This window comes from Artibeus jamaicensis, unplaced genomic scaffold, assembly GCF_021234435.1.
Source record: "Artibeus jamaicensis isolate MK-2021 breed Jamaican fruit bat unplaced genomic scaffold, CSHL_Jam_final scaffold_916, whole genome shotgun sequence".
In the NCBI taxonomy this organism is placed as follows: Eukaryota; Metazoa; Chordata; class Mammalia; order Chiroptera; family Phyllostomidae; genus Artibeus; species Artibeus jamaicensis.
This window is the reverse complement of record NW_026522059.1, coordinates 2,457,113-2,475,381: the sequence shown is the minus strand read 5'-3', so window position 1 is coordinate 2,475,381 and position 18,269 is coordinate 2,457,113.

The window sequence follows — 18,269 nt, the reverse complement described above, 5'->3', positions numbered from 1 at the left end:
CCTGTGGTTCACTGTCCGCAGCAGCAGCAGCTGAGGGAGTGATGGATGGGCAGCGATCGCTTCCCTGGCAAGGCCTCTGGGCACCCTCCCCTTCCTTCCGCTGGCCCTGGGGATCCCCTGCCTCATTGCCACCCTGGGCTGCCAAGGCATCTGAATTTTAAAATACGACTCTCTCCTTGGGAGATGTTGAAAACAGGTTCTTGAACTATCTAAGCCCCGAACGTGTTTCTCTTACTGGCACAACAAGAAATCCACCTGCCGCGTGCAACGCTGCTGTCTGGGCAGCGCCTTCCCAGCGCCCACGGCCTCCTCTCGGCGTGGGCGCTCCTCCCCGGCTGTCTGACTCCAGGAGGGCTGGGCAGGCGGTGCAGAAATGGGGACAGCGGGGGAGCCGGGGGCTGGGTACTCAGCACAAAGACTGTCTGAGGGTGACTGAACGCAGACAGTTTTCAGAGACACCCCAGGCAGTTCGGTGCCTCCCCCTCTGCTCACCTGCGTGACAGCCCCCCACCCCGTGCCACTGGGGAAAATGAGTTCCAGTTGGTTAAGGTGGCTCGTCACAGGTCACAGTGTTGATGCTGGGTGTTGTGGGACAGCCGGGCAGCAGCAGAATTTTCCTCAGAGCAGCAGCTGGGAACGACATGCCTCCAGCGAGGGCTCGGTTGCCTGTGGGGACAGGGAGCTCCATCCTGTGGGAAGGCATCTTTCTTTATCTCGAGGGTTTTAGTTGCGTGAAACCTCAGGGGAGTTACAAATATGTCTCTAGAAAAAGAGGCGACCTGGGGCCAGGCTCACTGTGAGAAGATACTCCCTTCTCTCTGTCACACTCTGGAGAGAACCAATCCCCAAGACCTCCCTCGATGTGATCCTGCGTCCTGATGACCCGCCCTTCTCGGATGGAAGGGTCGTTTAGCTCCCTGATCCGGGAGGCCGGCCGGCTGGACCTCTGGCTAGTGAGTGGCTGTCACAGCATTCTCGTCAGCCAGCTCGCTCCTCCATCAGGACTCAAGGCCTTCTCGTCAGCCGATTCTCATTGGTTAGACTCAGACAGCCAGGGGGAGGCCCGGTACCCAGATCCCGTCCAGTGCCTTGGAAGGGAAGGGAGGGACACAGGACTGTCAGTAACAGATACCTCCATTTGAAGCTGAGCTTGACGGACAGCCAAAGTCCCAGATTTCCAGCGCACAGACTCGCTGTGCAGAGGAGGGCTCAGAGTGGAACTGCACACCAGCCTGGCCACTGGGGCTCCTACGGGAGGTCACATGCATGGGGGGCGACCGTCACTAAGCCGCTGCCTCACGGAAGGATAGACGGCGAGCAGAGCTGGTGTTTGCTGGGAACCTACTCCCCGCTGCTGTGGGCCCCGTGGGAGCCCTTGGCCACGAAGTGTCCATGAGTATCAGCTGTCAGCAGCCCTCCCCCAGGTGCTGACTTGGCTCTTTCTCCAGGCACCCCCCGCCATGGGTAGAATCCCCATCACTTTGCAGATGGGCAAGCTGAGGCTGAGCAGCTAACTGGCTCACCCAAGGCACACCGCCAGGTAGCAGCAACACGACGCCCCACACACGGGCCTGGCCGACTTCCACCCTCAGTCGCAGTGTCTCCACCAGAGGCAGTCTGGGTGCACAGGGGCCCCAGGAGCACATAGACCGTCCTGGTGAACTGACGGCTATCACCCAGTACTGTGGACTGTGATAGGGGCCTCATGTGTACCACGGCGGTAGAAGTGAGCGGGGCACAGTGCCCTCCATTCTCGCCCCGGGGATGCAGCAGGCGCCAGCGCCATGCTGAGTGTCTCCATGCTGGGCACACATGGGGCTTGTCCAGGAAAGCATGGGACCCAGCATACCCGGGCTCCAAGCTCATGGCCACCACCAGGCAGCTCCTACCCAGGACACCAAATCACAGCTTCTCTGGAGGCTGACGTGGCCCAGCTCCTAGGCTGGGAGGGGTGGTCCCTGTGGCGCCCTGTCCATGGAGACTTGTCCCCCACCTTGGTCTTCCTGTCCCCAGAGTGCGGCAGGGGCTGTCCTCGATGAGGACCACTCATTGGAAGGAACAGGTGTAAGGTGGAACCAGGTGGTAGGAGAACTTCACCACCAGAGAGCAAAGGAGAAGGCGAGTTTGGGACACGTGGGCAGTGTGATGACGAATGAAGACACCAGCCTCTGCTCTGGGGTCAGAACTGGTTAAAAGGCCCACGCCGCCCCCCACAAGCCCGGTCGCCAGCACTCCCCAAGTGCCAGGGACCCCCTGTGGCCCAGGGAGAAAACTATGGCGTGCACTCAGGTGCTGAAAGCATAGAGCATTTGCTGGGTGCCTCTTAGGCACTTGACATGATTCGGGTGTTGGCTGTTTGTGTAAAATCACCTTTTCTCTTGTTCCGAGCAGTGTCCTGCCATCACGGAAGAATCTGAAGGGACGTACCGGGTAAAAAGTCCACCTACCTGTCCAGAAACAAGCAGGGCGAATGTGAACACAGGCATAAGTTCAGATCTTTAAAACACCGTCTTAGGGGATCTGGAGACCATCGAACCTCATTCCCACAGAGGGGAACACGGTGTCCCAGAGGGACGTGGCCAGTCGTCCTAAGTCACATGTCCCTCAGACTCAGCCCAGGCGCCTGTCCCCGCCACGTCACACTTTACTCTGACTCGCTCCGTTTTTGTCCCTCCCTGGGCCTCTGGGAGCCAATGTGTGAAAGCTCTGATGGGCTCTGCAGGCGAGGCCTCCTGAACGCGTGGACCCGTGCAGCCTTAACGCAAACTTGCTGTGGCTAAAGCCCCCGGGACCGAGCCCTGCCTGCCTCTCAGCCACAATCATCCTGAGAGCACCGAGCTGTTACTGTCCCCAAGACAAAGGACAGGCTTTTTGTCAAGAAGGAAAACTCGCAGCAACCCTCTCAGGCCAACCACAGGGCAAAAACACTCTCAACACACTTTGATCCTATTGGCGACCAGCTCTGCGGGGCGGGGGCCTCGGGCAGCTCGGCAGCCTGCAGGTTTCAAGATGGGTCGGAAAAAATAAAGGACACTCTTACTTATAACCAGGAGAGAGGAAAAAGGAACAAAACTTACTTTTCACCTTAACTAGGAAAATGAATGCATTTTATTTGAACATACATAAGAAGTCTGTCCAGAAAAAGTCCAGCCATTGTTAATCTAATGAGAATAGTTTGCACGACCTCCATGTCACCTGGCAGCCCAGGAGAGGGGGCTGGGATGCACATGTGTGAACAGTGATACCTTCACTGTACTAGTCAGTGGGGGCGACAGACACCACTGAGTGAGTGTGTGCACTGTGTGGCCGTCACATTCAAAATGACCGAGTGAGTAGAGCAAGGAATCTGCATCGGATTTTGGGCTAAGCTTGAACATCCCTCCTCAGAAACTTCAGGTGATGCAGAGGCCACCGGTACAGGCAGCTGGTGACTGGCGGCTTCATCACAACGATGCGCCCACTCACACAATGTCCAGTGCAGAGTTTTTTGTCAAAAAAAAAATCACCCAGGAGACTCAGCCACCCTACATCCCAGATTTGGTGCCCTGTGACTTCTGGCTTTTCCCAAAACTAAAGTCACCTTTGAAAGGGAAGAGATTACAGACCGTTGATGAGATTCAGGAGAATCCAATGGGGCAGCTGATGGCAACTGGGAGCTGTGTGAGGTCCCAAGGTGCCTCATATGAAGGGGACTGAGGAGTCATTGTCCTATGTACAATGTTTCTTGAATCTTGTATCTTTTTCAATAAATGACTTTTCCATATTACATGGCTGGAACCCTTCTGGACAGACCTCGTATTGTATATGCAATTGTTTTGCACACACAACAAACTTTAGATACTGGAAACCAGCAGGACTAAGCAGCCCGAGCTCCTGAGAAAAGGGAACGAGGAGTCCCCAGCCCAAAGCTGGCTACCAAGCAGGGGGCCCCAGCTGCCGGGCTCCACCCTCCAAGTTTGCCGAGCTCTGATGCGTGGCCCACCCCTTAACAAAGCACGTCTGGTTTGGGCTCTGTTCTGTTAGGTTCAAAGCGCTCTCTCAAATCCATACCCACACCACTAGCTAGAGGTGCCTGCAATATCTAATGGACAGAAGCTCCCGGGCTCTGCGACCCACCCCTGGCCGGACGGTAGCTGACCGGACTCAGCCTGTGCAGAAACCCTTCTCTTTCCCCACATCCCCAGCAGTGTCCGTGGGGTTGGTGCCCCCACAGCCTCTGGGCTCAACTGTAAACATTGCAGCTACCTAATGGGACGGTTTATTCTTTTCTTTTAATGGATTTTTCTTTAGAGAGGGAAAGAGAGGTGTCAGTTTGTTCCACTTATTGATCCATTCATTGGTTGCTTCCTATATGTGCCCTAACCAGGGATCAAACCCACAACCTTGGCCTATCAGGACAACACTCCAACCCATTGAACAACCTGGCCAGGGCCAGAAGGGTTAATTCTCAATGTCCCCCTAAAAGCGACGACTAAATCCAGAGCAAACAGCCATCTCAGATTCAGAGTCCCGATGTCTGCACCTCCTGGAGGCCTCGGCTGGAGCTCTCAGTGGCCATGACACACACACGCTTCTGTCACCCCTGCAAATCTCTGGTCCCCTCAAGGGCACAGAGGGGGCCCCACACAGCCGGTGCTCAGCCAGCCTGTGGTAATGGGAGGGCGGGGGTGGGGAGGGAGGGAGGGAGGGGAACAGATGGAAAGCTGGCAGGTCCAGGAAAGTACAGAGGGAAAATCGGGGAGGTCCCGGGCATTGGACCATCGGCCTCCAGGTACACTGTGCTGCACTACTAAACATTTTCCTTTCAGCAAAAATGATTAATATTTATGAATCGCCTTGCCAGAGGCTGGAATATCCATGTTACTTTCTGTTTGATGGACGCATGTCATCTAAGATCATCCTCAGATTCCTCCCTGTGAGCAAGACGCTGCTGTTCTCCCCGGGGGACAGCCAAGGAATGGGAGGCAGGCAGGTCAAACAATCGGGCCCAGGAAAGACAGCAAGGGGCAGCCAGTGCCCCGACTTCAACTCAGGAAGTTCAAAGTCAAAGCCCAGGGCTTTCATCCGATGGCTGTATTGCCAGGCAATTAGGCCGAGAGGAAAGCTGGGCAGACAGCGACGCTCTCCTGGAGACCATCGTGCATCCCGGGCAGGCCGCTTTGATCAGCTCGTGTTCTGGGAAGAGGGGAGGACAAGTTTTCCCCTCTGCCTCGCTCTCAGGAAAACCAGAAGCCCTGAATGTTGTAAACAAAACCCCAGAGGCGAGCTGGCTAGGGCTGTCGGGACCCAGGAAACAACTGGTTTCCCTTTTGCTCCAAAAATCCTAGACTAGATCTTGGAAAACAATGCCAACCTAGAAATGCCAATGAGTAGAAGCCACCAAAAGCCCACTGTGGCGGCTCTCTCCAGCCGGAAGCACCAGGCAAGCACAGCCTGGCCAAGGGGGAGACTTTCACACAACCGCTGCTCTGTCCTGGGGGTGGGGGGGATCCGTGGCCTTCACCTCCATCCCGCCAGCAAAGGCCAAACGGAGAGCCCAGACCCCCACTCACACCAGGCTGTAAGGAAGCCTCCCACCTTCCTCCCTCCCACCGCTCCCCCCAGGGGGTCATAGATCAAGTGGGAGCCAGGTCTTTGATCCCCACTGGGCAGTACGGAGTCCCCCTGGTGTCTGTGGGGACCTCGTCCGGACCCGGGACTTCCTCCGTACTCAGCGGGGAGGAAGCTAGTGCAGAGTGTTTAGATATGACACCAAAGACAGAATCTGTTTAAAAAAATCATGTAAAAAGAAAAAATGCTACATGACAAAATTAAAAACTTCTCTGCAAAAGAACTTCTTGAAAGAGACAAACTAGAGACTGGAAGAAAATATTTGCCAACCACATATCAGACAAAAGATTTGTGTCTAGCGTGTAGAAAGAATTCTCCAAACCCAACAGGAAAAACAAACAGACAATTCAATTAGAAAACAAGCCAAAGACGTGAAGAAACATTTCACCAGAGAGAATATACAGATGGCAAATAAGCACATGAAAAGATGTTCCATGTCACCGGCAGTTAGGGAGAACGTGGTCAGACTGTGTTCATCTGAGCTTCCAGAGGGAGGTTCATGGGGGAAACAATTCGGAGAGCAGGTATGAGAGAGCAAAGGAGTCATACGGGGAAAGGAATGAGTTTCCCACTAAGACGGCAAATTAAATACAAACGCAAAGACATCCTGTGTTCACAGACTAAAGACTTGATAGTCTGTGAATTGAAAATATCCATACAACCTGAAGTAATCTATTGATTCAGGGCAATCCAATTCCAAATTCATATGGTACCATGAAGGATTCCAAACCAGCAAAAACCACCTCGATAATGGAGAATATAGCTGGAGGAATTACTGATTTCAAAATACATTACAAAGCTATGGTAATTAAAGCAGTATCCTCCTGGCATAAAGACAAACGCATAGACCAGTGGAGCAGAATAGAGAGCCCCCCACCAAAAAACCCACCTATACATGGTCAACTGACCTTGAACAAGGGTGTCAAGGATACTCAATGGAAAAAGACAGTCTCATCAACAAATGGTGTTAGGAAAACTGAAGATCCAGATGCGAAAGAATGGAGCCAGAGCCTCATCTTGCACCATGTGCCCAAATCAGTTCAACGTGGATTAAATATGTAAATGTGAGACCTGAAATTTTCAAATGCTAAGAAAACAAAGGGGGAAACCCTTGCAACATTGGTCTTGACAATGACTTCTTGAGTAGGACACCGAAACACAGGAAAAGACAGCAATTATAGACACATGGGACTCGGGGGACTCTGGCAAACCAGAGAGCGCCTGCCCTGCCTAGGAAACGACCAACAAGATGAAGCGTTCCTCCACGGAATGGGAGAAGATACCGGTGAACCACGCATCCGATAAGGGGTTCATGTCCAAAACACATAAGGAACTCCTGCAACTCAATAGCAGAAATACCAACAGCACTCAATTAACAGTGGACAAGGGTCTTGAATAGACACTTCTCCAAAGAGGACCTCAATGGCCAACAGACACATGATTACTGATGACGAATGTCTTTTCATTGAGGACATGCAAATCACAACCACAATGAGATACAATCGCACACCAGGCAGATGGCCATTGTCCAAAAAGGCTGTCCCGTGCCCGGGGGGCTGTGGAGAAAGCGAGTCTGCCGCGCCACTGTGCAAACATCAAATGCTGCAGCTGCGGAAAAGAGAGTGGGCGGCTCCGCAGGTTAGAAACCAAACTACCACAGGATCCAGCCATCTCACTTCTGGGTGTTCACCCAAATTATTGAAATCGGGAGCTCGGCGAGATGTCCGCACTCCCTGCTCACAGTGGCATTGCTCACAGTAGCCAAGGCGCGGAGACCAGCTAAACGCACGTAGATGGATGAGTGGATTAAAAGGAGCGTGGTGTATACATACAATGAAATAACATTCAGCCATAAAAAAGGGAAGTCCTGCCATTTGGGACACCATGGCTGGACCTTGAAGACATGGTGCTGAGTGAGCCTGCCAGTGGAGGAAGAACAAGTCCTGCAGGGTTCCCCGAATCTACAATAGCCAAACTCCAAACTCGTAGGAGAAGAAAGCGCCCCCTGGGGGAGGGGAAGTGGGGGTTGCTGGTCAGCGGGTATAAGGTGTCAATGAAGGAGGTGAGTAAATTCCAGACGTGCGCTCACTGCACAGGAGACCGTCATTCAAGAACGAAGTGTTTTCATGTCCACTCTGCGGCAGGAGGGTTGGGAGTGGGGTGTGGGTCTGCTGCTTCGCCACAGGGTGACCTGTTTTGAGTCCCAGTTCCTCTGTCTGAAGACACAGGGACAAGTAGCCAATTCCACCTCAGGGACGCTTGGTGGCGAGTGAGCAGGGGTGTGAAGGGTCCAGAGGAATCCTGGCCCTGACGAGGTGCTCAGGGCCCCTGAGTTCACTGCCGGCCCCTCCCCCACCCGCAAGTTGCAGCCCATCGAGTACTGGTGCCTTCCAGCTGGGCCCAACACTGTCCCTGGGGATGAAGGGGCCGAGGCAGGGAGGCGCAGGCCACGCCCGGGACTCCTGGGAGGCAGAGTACTGGTCCTGGTCCCCTGAAGGCACGACAATCATTCCCAGGCTCCTTCCAGATGTGAGCTCGTTGCCATGGCAGCCAGCAGCCACCCCAGGAAGCAGAGCAGAGAGGGGGTGGGGCCTTGGCAGAGGGGGGCTCTGTCTGGGCTGGAGGGTGTTGCTGCTCCCATCGAGTGGGGAGCTGGTGGCAGGAGGTGCTGCTGACACGTGGCTGGGTGACGGGAGGTGCTCAGGGTGGGGGACCGGTTGTGACAAGCATGCTGTGGCCGTGTCTAGACTACTGAGCTGTGACTTTCGGTCCCAGAGCCTGTCCTAAGACAGTGGCTGGACGAGTGGGGGTGAGGCTCCTATTCCAGAGACAACTCCAGGATGTGGTGACAGGTCGGGTGTTGGGGAGCCGGTTGAAGAAGACTTCCAGGGAGCGGGTGTCTGGCTTGACTACACGGGTGCCGGTCATGAGGCAGGAAACAAGGGCCTGGAGTGGGCCAGGGAGCAAGTTCAGGTTCGAGCACATTGACTTCTAGGCGTCTGTGACACACCCCTGAAGGTGAATCCGAGGGCCGTGAGTCCCACAAATGGTGCTCAGGAGAAGCAGTCTGGGGGTGGTGGTGGCAGAGGGAGGCCCAGGAGCCATCAGCTGAGGAGGTGAGTAAATTCCCTGGGTGCCTGGGAACCATCAAGCGGGAGGAAGCGAAGGAAGAGAAGCCACTTAGGAACCTCTGGGCTGTTTTCCCTGCACTTTCGCCCAAACGCAGGGAATGTTTGTAAGTCTTCTCCATCAGTCCTTTCCCTTCCAATTTCCCATCGATTCTGGTGGTGGAAAACAGGGGCTACTGTGCTTTGACCTATATAATAGCGAGTAGAAGTGAGCAGGCGGAAAACATTCCCATCATTCCTTGTTTTTACAGCTTAGAAAACACACTCCGAGGTGACACATCATCTGTTCAGGGCCACAGAGCTACCCAGCGACAGAGCTAAGGGCGGACACCACCATGGGAGGCAGGGGAGAGGGTGGGAGATAGATTAGGTGCCTGCCACAGCCAGGCATCCCTGTATTACCGCATTTAATCACCGGCGTCCCTCCGCCAGGAAGGACCACAGACCGAGGTCCCTGGGGGCTACCAGCCTCGGGCTCACCTGCCTCCCCCGTACACCTGCTCAACACACACCGCCCACAGTGCTCCTGGGCGGACGAGCAAACGGGCTTAGACGAACAGCCTCGGCAGAAAAGCAGGGTTTCTGAGCCAGAGCCCTTGTCGCTATTCGGAAAAACACAGCAAGTTAACCATGGAAACAGCTGGCTGGGACGTCTAGAATCCCGCCTGGCCATCCTTCACGGCGCGTGCATGATGCGCAGCGTGGGGTGAAGAGAGAGACGTTTCCCAGGGTCCTCGTGCATCTCCAGCTCGGCCAGGAGAAACTGCCCACAGCCCCTCCACTCCTCTCGTGAGCACAGAAACGAATTTACACAGGAAACAGTCGAGGGGGGACGCGGGCGATCGTGAAGCCTTTACGTTTCACTTCACGGAAGAAAAACTATGCTTCAGGGCTGTGCGACCACAGGCTCTTGCCCCAACTGCCCACCAACCCCTTTCCAAAGGTGCCCAGTGGGATGGGTGTTCCTGGGGCACTGGAGGGTCCCACATTCCCATGGGCTCCGGAGGCCCGGAGGAAGGCGGCAAAAACGGGGAATGGACGTAGACACCTCGCTGCCAGGAGACCGGCAGATGCCCTCCCAGTCTCTGCCAGGGCCCCCGCGCCCCTCACCGAGCCCTCGCTTGCATCACCTCCCTCTCGAAGACCTCCAGGCCCTCGGCCCATCCTTCCCCTCCCAGAATTCGTCACCCCTTGTTTTACATGTAGTTTCTACCTCAGGAAGGGCATGGGCTCTGGGGGCTGAGTGATCCAGTGTTGTGGGGTTCTGTCCCCCACAGAGGGTACGTTTAAATCCTCACTCCCGGTACTTCAAAACGGGGCCTTATTTAGAAACAGGGTCCTTACAGGGTGAGCTGGTTAAAACAGGGCCACGAGGGCAGGCATCAGTCCAATATGACTGGCGTCCATGTTTTTAAAAAGGGGAATGTGGGCCCAGAGTCACCTGCAGAGGGAAGAAGATGACATGGAGGCTCAGGGAGCGCACTGGGTGAGGACAGAGGGCTGGGCTGATCCGGGTGGAGCCCAGGGATGCGAAGATGGCCAGGAAAACACTAGAAGGTGGCAGCAAGGCAGGGGATAGATCGTTCCCCACAAGGAACCAACTCTGTGACACTTGAATTTGGACTTCCAGCCTCCAGAACCCCACAAGAACAGATTTCTCTTCTTTAACTCCCCCAGGGGGTGGTCTTTGTTATAGCGGCCCCAGGAAACTGATACAGCGGTTCAGTACACTCTCTGATCTAACCACCCTCCCGGGCCCCACCGCCCTGGGCCCCACCGCCCTGGGTCCATGTGAGTTCCGGGCAAGCCCAGGATGCCGGGGCCGAGAGAGGGGTGCTGAGCATCGGCCTGCAGTCCGTGGCCCCGTGCAGCCATGGAAGCCGCAGGGTGGGGAGGCGCCTAAGCCTTTTGCTGGTACCCACCCACACACGATGGCTGTTTGCAGGGCAAGGAAACCTAACCAATAAGAGGAGTCATCTGACCAGAGATGGGAGCTCAGAGTCTGGTGGGAGAGATTGAGATGCAACAGAAGCCCGGTGGCCGGTGACCGTGATGTGAGGAGGCTCCTGAGCGGTCTGGGGAAAGCCTTCCGAGTGTCCTGGTCTGGAGGCAGCATCTGTGCGTCTGATGATCAGAGTGAGACAGCCAGGAGGGGACCACAGCACAGTCTCTGAAGAAGGGACAGTGGTCCTCCCTCCCCCTTCCTCCCTCCCCCTTCCTCCCTCCCCCTTCCTCCCTCCCCCTTCCTCCCTCCCCCTTCCTCCCTCCCCTCTCTGTCCAGGCCCCTGAGCCTTGGAGCCAGTAGCAAAGGAAAAGAGGCAGGGAGGCTTCAGTTCTCACCCCAGGACCCTCCCCTCAGGGCAGGGGCCAGGTCTAGATGCTGCAGAAACACGGGCTTTAACGGGTTGGAAGCCCACACTGTAAACTGGATCAGACTGGACATTTTCGTAACCAAACTCGGCCTGAAAGTTGCAGACCTGCCCCAGGTTCGTACAGTGAACAGGAAGAGGGTTCAACTGAGTGTGGCAGGTGGAGGTTGGAGCGCACCCACGCCCGCCTGCGCTCCAGAGCTTAGGCCGGGCCGGGCCAGAGTCACCACACCACAGGTAGCTCCCTGCATGGATAGACACAGCTCAGGGTAAACGACACTTCTCCTAACCCCAACCATCCCCAGTCTGATTCTTAATATCGTAATGGATTTGATTGACATTTACGGAGAGACTGCCCTATACCAAACTCAGACCTGGGCTGTTTACATATACAACTGCTTTAAATCCTTCCAAAAATATGAAGTCATAAAATCATTTTTTTATCTCCTATACAAAAGCTAAGGTCAGGAGATTCCTCAATTGCATGCAGACAGATGCTCTTCTCAGACCCCCACAGGGAATGAAGCCGAGACCTCCCACGGGACCAGGGCAGCCAAGCCCCGGGGGAGTGTCCTTTCTCGGTGGAGGAGAGCCCTCTGCCCCAGGGCCTGGCGGAGACTGAGGAGAAATGCGAGTGCTACACAAGGCAGGGAGGGAGGTCTGCGATGCACTTGGAAACCTTCAGTCCCCAAAGTGCTCAGAGCCTCTGGGCTGCCAGACTCGTCCCATGCCTTTGCTTGGCCCGCGGGGACACAGGAGTCTCTGCAAGAAATACGACCACCAGGCCAACACCTAGGCTGAGGTTGCTGCCCCGCTGTTGGGTCTGCAGCAGGAGGGCAGGGTTAGGGCGGGGCCCCCCACCCCCAAGAAAGCTCAGGGCCCATAGACTTGTCCAGTGTTGCAGAACAGACCTGGGGGGAGGTGAACAATATACTATTATGAAAAGGACCCCCCTGTTTTCCAGGGGTTCCCCCCTCCATACTAGGTTCACTTTGCCCGCCGCCAGGAGAAAAATGTCTCTCAATGCCAGAGATTGGTGAAAAGGAAAGGAATTATTTATTTAAAAGTTATATAGACTTAGAGTAATGACTTAATGTCTTCATTAAAATACTAAAGTCCTTTGGAATACCCACAGACACACACAGTCCTTCCTTCCCCCTCTGCCCAGTCCAGGGTACCGTATCTCAGGAATACAAGTAGAAGTCTGTTTTTCGGGCTCCCGGCACCATCGGCTGTGTCACTGCCATGATCTCCGGTTAATCCAAAGTCATGTGGCACCTTCTCATGGCTCACCAGCAAGAGTTTTTTCACCCCTTTCTTCCAGGCAAAGTCTCTCCTGATTCCTAAGCCATGTTGGAAAAGGGAGGAAGCCAAAGCCCAGTGGTGCCAACCTCTGGTATGGCTGCCGTACCTGGGTTTAAATCTCACACCAGTCCTCCTCTGTGGCCCCATTTCCAACTCCGCCCACAATCAGTTACACCTGCCAGCATTCCTGTATTCGTCCAGCTTTACTGGGCTGCCACAGTAAGTCCGGGCAGGCGTGGCCCTGTGGTGTGGAGCCAGTCATCTCCAAGCTCTGACGCAGGCTCTGTAACCAGGAGGAGTTGCCTTCCGGTTACATCCTGGGTTGAAGTCACTCCCATCCACCTGGCTCAAAGCATGGCCACAGCTGTTTAACATATCCATGAAACCAGTTAAAAGTTATAGATATGTTAAATGACCATACCAGAGGTTAGCTGCAAAGCTTTTGCTATGCAGAATCTCTCAGTGGCCCTGCTCCATGTGTCCCATCCCCCAGCTCAGACTGGTGGGAGTGAGAACATCATATATATATTTTTCTCTAATGTTTTCTGAACACCCTGAGTTCTGGACCCCATTCCAAATCCCTATTTGGGGGCCCCCTTGGCTGCACCCTGTTACATGGGCAGAACCAGGAGGACATTCTGGAGCTGGATGCAGAGGGTCAAGCCCAATTGTTACCAAACAGCAAGTGGGTCCTGCGGCCCACCACCCCCCTGTAGGCAGAATTCCAGAGGCAGAGTTTTGCTGGTAAAGGAAAGGAGTCTTCATTCAAAAGCTTCACAATTTTGGAATAACAGCTTTCCACTTGTATTAGTCACTTATGCCCATCAATTGAGGCTAAACTCTTTAATTCTTTAGTAACAGCTTTAATCACTTAAGCCTATCAATTAAGGCTAAACTCTTTTACACTTGAGTTCTCCTTTTATTCCCCTTGTTAGTTTTAATTATCCTGTTTCTATAAGCTTAGTTTACAAACTAAACCAACATAAGATACAAAAGCTGCACAATTTTGGAAGAATGGCAGGCTTCTGCCTCAGAGCTCATCCCCCCTAGAACGCCGCCCAAAGAAAAATAACCCCGACACCCTCTGCCGGGCAGCCCGACCTAGGCAGTGCCTGGACGTCCTTCCCACTCAAAAGACCCTCCTTTGGGATACGCAGGCAGCTGCAGCACAGTCATCCAAGCATCCTGAAGGAAAAGGAGAGCCAGAGAGCCCTTCTTTTATGTCAGATCTTCTCACCCATAACGCCATGAGCTCTGGGGGCATTCAGCTTCCCAACTGATCCTGCCCTAGACTTTAACCACAGCCTCAGGGGGCAACCTCCTCCTACAGCCCCGCCCTACTCCTCCCCGGTGACCCAATCAGATCTCTCCATAGCACAGGGAGGGCGGAACAGAGGCTGAGTGAGGAAAATAGATTTGGGCAGAGCATCTGCTCCGGGTCTAACTCACAGAGCCGTCCTCAGAGTGTGTGGGGCCCTCCCTAAGAGATGTCCTCAGCTTGAAGGTGTGAAATGGCAAAGTCGTAGCAGACGCTAGAGACAAGACCCAAGGCTCACAAACGGGCCGACCTGAGCGGACATGTGACATCAGCATAGAAGACTCCCCAGCCCTCTGTTGTTCAGAAGTGGGTGGGGACACAGTCCAGCCCCGGAGCAGCAAGGCGGGTGCTGGCGAGAGAGGCACCTGTGTCCCTGAGGAGTTGGTGGCTGTCCTCCAGGGCCAGATAACCAGAGGAATGCTGACACACTGCCAAGGAAATCACAGGGTCCCCAAACAGCAGGGCCAGGGGGCAGCGCCTGCCCGCCATCGGGAGGGTGGGCTCGGTCGCCACCACAGCCATCAGTGCAGTGGCCGCCTGGTCTTCGGCCCGCAGAGAGCCGTGGAGACGGTCACTAGGACCCAAGGAAGACAGAAGGCTGGCCGACAATGTCACCACTTAACCTATTAATTCCACGGAGATAGCGAGACCGACAGCCAAAGGCAATACCTGACCCTGGACCGGACCCGGGAGAGGAGAATTGCTACAAGCAGGTCAACTCCCAGACCTGGCCTGAACGTGACATGATCGATTGAACATTGTATCCATGTCAACTTGGTTGAACTTGAGGAAGCATGGCTTCCTGACAGACATGGTGGAGGTTGACCCCTCTTCCTCAAGATCCCAGGGAGCTGCTGGCCTGTCCTCCTGGCTGGCACTTCTTACCCAACTTCCGGCCTCGTATCCATGCTGTGCCAGAGGTCTCTGAAGGCCATGACCGATGTCCACGCCCACCAGCCCAACGATCCCCGCCCTTCACACAGAATTTACCCGAGGGACAGATCCGCACATGGGGAAGCAGTCTGCGTGGGGTTGTCCGTTACAATAGAGAGAGAGGATTCATTAAGCAAACTATGATTACGCAGTGGTTGGGATATGACAAAGCCATTGCAAATGGCATTGGCGTTCCCTAAGCGCGTACTTAATATTGCTAAGTCATAAAGAGGCATTAAAAAAATTGCATCCGTGTTGTGAAGACAGTTTTATTAAAGCCACACATGCCTGTGGCCAGAATTAGCAGATAATGTTGGAATACCTACTATGTGCACAGCGCATTAAATAGCGGGTCTGTTCAAACCGCTCAGCTGCCTCCAGAGAGGGGAGTTACCAGAGTCTCATAAACAAGGACACTGGAGACTCGAGAAGTGAGAGGGCTTTTCAAGGCGTCTTAGGTATCACGTGGCTGCCAGAAAGTTTGAGCCCAGGGCCGCCTGACTCCGGAGCCCTGATGTTGCCTTCCGCTGGGCCACACACCCTGAGGATGTCTGGGGGTGGTGGGAATGCAGGTGACTTTGTAAACTTTTTTGGGGTACCACCGACTGGAAGTCAGCATCAGCCCTTTAGACAAATTCTCACCAATCCAGGGTTTTTCGACTTCGGCACTATTGACAGTTGGGGCCAGAAAACTGCTTGCGGTGGGCACTGCCCTGTGCACTGTGGGGTGTGAGGCACCACCCCCGCGGGACCGGACGGAGGGCGGCGTCCGCCCAAGTGGCTCAGCCTCGTCTCTGCCCTTTTCTGTGAACTCTCTCCCCACGGTCTCTGCTCTGAACTGTCCACTGATCAACCACTCAAGCGAGAGCCCCGGTCCCAGGCTCAGCTTCAGGAAACTCCCTGAGGCCCTGGGACAGCCCCTCCTTCTGGGACAGCCGCGCAGCGGGCACCCCAAGTCTTCCCCTCTGCACACTCTCCCTGACCCGCGTTGCGTCCCCCATGCTAGCCGGGCTTCTCGCTTCCGGGCTCTTGTAGCGTGGGCTGGAGTGACTTAGCCTGAGGAAGGCGGAGCTCAGACTGTCTGGTCTGGAGGCAGCAGACTCAGTGGCCTGAAGGGACAACTCTGACAACGTAATGCAGCAAAGCGGCCTCTCAAGTCTCGACGGCTCCTCTAAGGAGGTACATGGCCTCCGCTGTAAGTTATTAAAAGTAGCAGCTGCACAAATATGTTTAAGCATTTGAAATGACCCACTCAACCAACGACAGAGCCAATCTCTTTATAAACTGTATGGGAGGCGGATACACAGCTCCCTGAAGATTTAGCCAGATTGTCACACACACACAGTGAATCTTTTATGAAAGCTTGGAACTTACGGCCTTTCACTAATTTACAGGCCGTGTGGGTTCATAGGTACCCTAAGTCACAGACGGAGTCACCCTTTCCACCTGTTTTACGGAGAGAAAAGCCAAAACAGCCTGAATGAGTCCCCCAGGAAGGTGAGAAATAAAATGGGAGCCACAGTGGGCACCGGAGCTGGACCCTAACCGGTGAGATGGAGGAAATGAACCAGCCAACTGGCCATGAATTAACTACCCAGCGTCTAAGCAGACGTGGTTACAGCCCCCCTTCGGTCCCCTGGTCCCCAGTTAAACTGCAGTAACGGCTGCTCTTCTCGTGACAGAATCCCCCCCGAAGGCACGACCACGGATCAGCTACTTGTCTCACAAACCCCACGGGACACCCCTCTGCATCGGCTCCCGCAGTCGAGGCAGGGCAGAGACTTTGTTCAAAGTGTCCTCCTCTAAATCGAGCTCGGACGTGCCACCAGCTTCCCTGGAGATCTTCACATTGGCGCTTCCACGAAGGCAATGACATTGTCACACAGAGGACATCGTGCAGAGGGTGTTTTTAAACCTTCAAAGAGTCGTCATTTCAGCACTTCCCTTGATAATGCCGCTTCCACTTTGCTACATTGTTTTTTAATTTCAAGAGTAGAGAAAATGGCACATAAATAGGAAATTTGGGGTTAGAATCCATTTACTGCTTTCCGTAAAACTGTGCATTTCTCAGAACTACCTTTGTGTCTAGTGAAACGTAAAGTAGGGTTTGCAAAGCCTCTTTGCTCCAGGAACCCAGCTCACCCAGTTTGGGGCAAACGATGAGTGGCTGAGTACCCTTGGTCCCCTCCAAGCCAGCCGGCCTGCCCCTGCTCAGGTCCTAGCTGGGCCCTGGGCGGCACCACCCAGGGGTCAGCCATGGGGAAGTTGTCCCCTCCTGGCTTGGGGGACCTCACTGGTGCTTCCAGGGAGGGCCCTCATAAGGGTAGATAAGCCAGCCTTCGGACTATGTCTGGCAAGGCAGTGACAAGTGCTACCTGTGGAGTGTGTCTTCCCAGTCAGAATGGCCATCATAAATAAATATTTTTTAAAGTGCTGGCAAGGATGTGGAGAAGGGGGTCCCTTTTGCACTGTTGGTGGGAAAGCAGACTGGTGCAGCCACTGTGGGAGAAAGCAGTATGGAAATACCTCAAGTAATTAAAAATGGATCTGCTTTGTGACCCAGTGATCCCACTTCTGGGAATATGTCCAAAGAAACCCATGACACTAATCTGAAAGAACATAAGAGCCCCTATGTTCATTGTAGCGTTATATTTAGAGTCGCTAAGATTTGGAAGCAGCCCAAGTGTCCATCAGTAGATGAGTGGGTACAACTATGGGACATTTACACAATGGAATTCTACTTGGCCGTAAAAAAAAAAAATTTTACCCTTTTCGACAGCATGGATGGACCAGGAGAACATTATGCTAAGTGAAATAAGCTCGTTAGAGAAAGACAAACATCACATGATTTCACTCATATGTGGAATCTGATGAACAAACTGAACTGACCAGGAAAACAGAGACCGACTCACAGGTGGAGACCAGAAGACAGCTAGTGGGGGGGGAGAAGGGAGGGGGTGAGGAATTGAGCAAGAGGGAGAAAGGACTCACGGACACAGACAATAGGCTGTGATTGCTGTGGGGAAGGGCTTACCCGTGGAGTGAAATGTAATGTAAAAAAATACAATAAAAACTTTAAAATTTTTTCTATTGACAGGCTGTGGTAGATTTAAAAACAAAACAAAAAAATGTAAACTGTATTATGTCGCCGCCCCTGGAAACCCTTCAGCACCATTTTTCACGCAGAAATCAAATTGCAAGTCCTTCCCATGTCCTTTGAGTTCCTAGTGATTTGTCCACTGGCCCCTTCTCAACCTCGTATCACCCCGTGAGCCCCAGCCACCTGTCCTTCCTGGGGGGACAGACACTCCCCCCTCAGGTGTTCAGACGCCCTGCACTGTCGTCTCACCCAGGGGTCTGCACGCAGCTCGCCTCCTTCCAGCCCCGCCCCGACCGCCTTCCCACACCAACAGCCCCACCACACCCTGCCTCCTCCCCCTGGTCATCCTTTCTTCACTTATCCCTTCCGCCCCTTTAGCCTCTACAACCTCCCAGGTGGGTATGAAATTCACGAGAGCGGGTGTGGGGTCCAGCGAGCGCCTAGAGCAGCATCCGACGCCAATCACACCGTTTCTGCAGATTCCTGGAAACAGTACCTGCTCCTCA